Consider the following 5,395-nt stretch of genomic DNA (forward strand, 5'->3'; position numbering starts at 1 on the left):
GGGAATGCACTGCAGTGACCTTGCAGGTAGGCCAGAGCATCCTGCCCACCCTACGGAGGTAGAGGGGGTCCTAAACAGTGGGGCCCCCCTAGCCCTCGAGAATTCCCCAAGAGCTCCCTTTATGTTCCAGTCTTCTCTGTAGAGTCTTTGCTCTGTTGTACTGAGGTGGTCTTGTGAAGAAGCAACCTCTATGTCAGCTTTCTGTGCTGGGGAGTTCTGGGAATCTCCTTGGAGCCTGGCAGGCTTTTATGGCTTGGGACACTGGTCTGCTTTTAGCAGGAAGGCCAGGCAGGTGTGGTGACACCCTATTGTTTCCTCTTGCACCTTTTGTTTGGAGGCTAATGGCTCCAGGCAGTGTATCTGAAAGTGTCCTAAGGTGATCTGGCAAGTAGGCTAAAGCACGTAAATAGGTCTCTTGCCCACCCTATAGAAGTGGAGGGGGCCATAAACAGTGGCGCTCACTGTCTCCTCAGGCCAGGGTTCCAGCAGCTCCCAGAGGGCTCCTGCAGCTTCCCAGACTTTTCTGCTCCGTCTCTTTTTCTTGTTCATTGTTCAGATGCTGTACATTTAGCCCACAGTTCCAAAATACCTTTTTGACATCCTGTCATGTGCCAGACTCTCTCCTAGATGTCACAGAGGTAATAAGTAGAGTCTGATCCCTGCCCTTGTGGCATTAGCAGCTTGTCAGGAGCTTGTTAACCCAAATTTGTTTGGAAGTTTCTGTGCAGTGTTGAGTCACTGGAGTGAAGCTTGTCAATCACTAACCATGTAGTAGCAGTACAGATTATAAAGTAATAGTCTAATTCTTCAAAATGAAACAAATGAAGAAATGTTGATTTGATTATCTGGTATACATCATTTCTCAAACCTTGCAAAATATCCTATTTAAGAGCAGATGATGACCCTCAAGAATCAATAAGTAATTGTATACTGTACAAAATATTATTCATACAGCTTTTAATCTGAAGGTGGTATACTAGGCAATGATTTCCATATCCAAAATAATTCAATAGGTAGTGCATCACAGCTGATAAACCATCTATTTTAAAATAAACAATTCATTTATCTTAAAAGGCATACTAAATTGATTTCATAGTAGCATAAAACAATACATATTCATTATTCTAATCTGAAGAACACAGTCATTTCAGGTAACTTGTTCTTGAATAAGCAGTAAGGTCAGTGGCTTTACAAAGAGGAGAAACAGACAATGAGAAACAGAGAGAGGCCCAATGTACAGCTGTAGAGGTATATTTATATATCCAACGCCTGCCCCTAAGAAATGCTGAAGATCCCATTCCATGCGTGCTATCCTAACAGGAAGCACTTTATCACATGTGCATTTGAATTGTTGGTGCATTAGATAATTTTTTTTTTGTCCATTTGCTTTCTACACTCTAAGATTCCTGAGAGTGTGAAGTGTCACTAATTATGGGGTATGACCACATGGTAATTCTGTTAGCACACAGCAAAGGGCAAGTTTATTCTGTTCAGTTATTTGCATTGCCACAGGACAAAATTCACCCATCACGGCAACATGGGGATGTCATATTTTCCATTACACTCATCACTCTGTAATACATATAAATGAAACCGTTAATGTTTTCTAAAATGTCTATAAATATCTTTTTGCCAACATGTTCTTATTTTATTGCTTTGCTTTGTGCCTAATTATGACCAAAGGAAACATCACAATTAAACTGGTTCTTTAGCTAAGTATGCAAAGGTGTTAATTGCTCATTTATAAGCATTACTAAACTGAACTCAAATGTGTGTGACTACAGAGGCAGTCATGTATGTTTCTAGATTGTTTTTATGATTGGATTTTGAGGGAAAATGGCCAAGATTCCACAGTACACCAAAACATGCAAATAGAAGAGCAGGTTTGGAACCTGTTACTCTTGATGACATGTTAAAGTAGAAGGATACCTTTCATATCAGGAAACAGTTGCTCCCTTGGTGTTGCCAGTTGTCAATGTAAAGCAACTTCTAAACCTGTAAGAATATTTTATGAGTTTATTTGAGCCAAACTGTTGACAATTGCCAGAAAGCAAACTCTCAACGAATTGATAAAGTGCTCTGAAAAATGGCGGTTTTACTACTTATTTTATGCATTGGAATCAGAGGGAAAGACATACGGGGGTTACATGAAATTGATGATAGATTAGGGAGGTAGGAGAAAGCAAAGTGAGGAAATCTCTGGAATTGTTTAAATGTGAAAATGTATACACTAAAACTTCTTTTACATAGGGAGGCACAACACAGGTTAATTAACATGATAATAACAGTGAAAGGGTTTGTTGCTTCCTGGTGGGATGCCTGCCTTGAGGGGCCAGAGAAAAGATTACCCCCACACCTCAAAGGCATGTTATCAGGTACATTACTGTAGATGTAAAAGGCAACAGACAGACTTCAAAGCAAACATTGACTTACAGATAGAGAATAACTCCCTAGGACATGACTACCCCCCATAAACGCTTTTAGTTTCAATTTCCGACCATCCTGTGTATTTACTTTAGGTCCCAGAGTCTGTAAGGACACCATTCAGGTTTTTTCTGAGCTTGTCAGGTTCAGCATGTGGCCCCTTTTTCGTCCACAGTGAAGTATTGGGGGAAGAAAAAAAAACACCTCTCACACATACACACAAAACAGAACACTGCACTTAAGGAGCTAAAACCAGTGCTAGCTTTTTCATTTTATGCTTTCTAGTATTCATTTGGATAGTTACTGGATTTCCTAATGACAAGATGTTCATTCTTTTCTGTCTTGTTCTCTGGAATGAAAAAGATTACCAGAAGTCACGATGAATAGAATGAATCTTGCCTAGAATCACATAAATGTGAAAATAGAAATCTGTATCGGGTTCTGCTTTCTGAATGGTGAGGGGTTAAACCAGTAATTCTATCTTTGAAACATTGGAGAAAAAGGTCATGAGAGCTTGCTAAAAGAAAGTACTAATTTAAAATAGTGTGTGTGCATTCGGCTAAGAAAATCCCTGGAACAACGGAAAAATGTCAAGAATTTCATAGGGGAGGTAAAGGTTTTCATTTCTGTTGTGCTTGCCCTGTTGCTAGGGTTAATGTTGGACAGGAGGGAATTTATGACATGCAATCACTTCAGTGCTTTCACTGCCAATTTTAAGATCATAGCTGTGTAACTCCTTTCTTATATCTGAGCTATTGAACAATTATTTTGTAATACAAAATCACCTCTGAGGCAGAAGTTGAATCGTGTAAGTCATTACTAGTCTACTGAGCTGTAAATTTATCTGGAACTGCGTGCTTTGAGCCTCACCTGAAATCACTGTTAAACAGGTCAATGAAATGATGGGTTGGAAGTGTTGAGGGGGTTTCAGATGAAGACAGAAGTCATCTAGGATGAAGTGGGAAGAAATATATCTTTACAACAACTGGAATAGCTTATTATAAAAACAACAAAAGTATTTTTTATAAAAAGAAGTCTCCATTGTATTTTTCTCAAAATAATACTTATGCTATCTTGATGACTTAAAAGAAATAATCTATGTACTTATAACACTTAATGGAAAGCTTTTTTTTTTTTTTTTTTTTTTTTGCAAATGTAGTGATCAAGAAATATCCGATGAACCAAATAAAGTAACAGTCAATTCTACTTTCTGAAATATTTATGGCTGTCCTCAAAAATTTAGCAGACTTACAGGAACCTTGGGAAACTATAAAACTAGAAGATAGCTTCATTTCTGAAAACTGCAGAGACAGAGACTGTTAGAATGAGATGAAGACCAATAGCCGTTTAGGGAGAGCCCATATGAACTTTACAATCTTATTTTAGGTGAGGAGAGGTAGGCAGACTCCTGCATGCACCCCCACTGGGATCCACCCAGCAAATACACCCCCAACTCTGTCTGGGGCCCATGCTCAAGTACCAAGCTATTTTTAGCACCTAAGGCTGATGCTCTCCAAAGGAGCTATCCTCAGCACCTGGGGCCACACTCCAATTGAGCCACTGGCTTCAGGAAGAAAAAGAGGATGAAAAGAGGGAGAGGGAGGGGTGGAGAAACAGATGGTTGTTTCTCTTGTGTGCTCTGACCAGGAATCAAGTCTGGGATGTCCATATGCTAGGCCAACACTCTATTCACTGAGCCACCAGCCAGGGCCTTTACAACTTCTAAATATGGGCAAGAAATACAGTCAAGATAAAAAATGAAACATATTACAAAATCCCTAGGACTTTTTTTCTTTCTTAACACAAATACGTTGTTTCATTAGGCAAATCTACGTAAACGATGTACCTGGGTTTCCGGACAGCATTTTACAAAGTCTCATAGGGCAGCATAATGGTCAAGAGAGAGAAATGTGGACTGGCTTACAGTGCAGCCATAGGGATCCTTAGGTGTCCAATGAGACAGGAGACCTGAGTAATATAAATGGTCTTATATTTGACAGCAGGCTTGATGAAAATATAAGAAACATTTTAATCAACTTTTAGATGACAAATTTTCTGATGTGAATGTATTGAGAAACAGAATCCATCTTCAGAAGTCGGCTGCGCCTGACCTGTGGTGGCGCAGTGGATAAAGCATCGACCCAGAATGCTAAGGTCACTGGTTTGAAACACTGCGCCTGCCCGGTCAAGGCACATACAGAAAGCAACCACTATGAGTTGATGCTTCCTGCTTCTCTCCCCTCCTTTCTCTCTCTCCCTCTCCCCCCTCTCTTCTCTCTAAAAATCAATAAATTAAAAGAAAATTTTTTTAAAAAAAGAAGACTGCTGAGCCTGACCAGGCAGTGGCACAGTGGATAGAGTGTCGGAATGATGGGACACAGAGGACCCAAGTTTGAGACCCTAAGGTCGCTAGCTTGAGCGTGGGTTCATCTGGTTTGAAGAAGGCTCACCAGCTTGAGCCCAAGGTTGCTGGCTCAAGCAAGGGATCACTTCATCCACTGTAGCCCCCAGTCAAGGCACATATGAGAAATAAATCAATGAACTAAGGAACCGCAACGAAGGATTGATGATTCTCATCTCTCTCCCTTCCTGTCTGTCTGTCCCTATCTGTTTCTCTCTCTGACTCTCTCTGCCACCAAAAAAAAAAAAAAAAAAAAAAGAAGACTGCTGAAAGGTGGACTAATGGGTTAGAATTAATGAAATTAAACTTTAATGAAAAAGCATGACACTTGCCTACCAGTCTCAATGTCTTTCAAGGTTTGATGACTTTCTATATTTTGAAATAAGAGGACAAAACCTGAAGGAAAAGACCATGGTTATCTTAATGCAGGCAGGCAGGCTGGAATTCTGCAGAGGGGCTGTGAACAATAGGACCTAAGCCAAGAAGTGGCATAGGATCCTGACTGTGGGAGTAGGCTTGTATCTAACTGTGCTGTGATTTGGAGAGTAGAGGTCCTCATTGGCACTCTAA

This window comes from Saccopteryx bilineata, chromosome 1 (assembly GCF_036850765.1).
Source record: "Saccopteryx bilineata isolate mSacBil1 chromosome 1, mSacBil1_pri_phased_curated, whole genome shotgun sequence".
In the NCBI taxonomy this organism is placed as follows: domain Eukaryota; kingdom Metazoa; phylum Chordata; class Mammalia; order Chiroptera; family Emballonuridae; genus Saccopteryx; species Saccopteryx bilineata.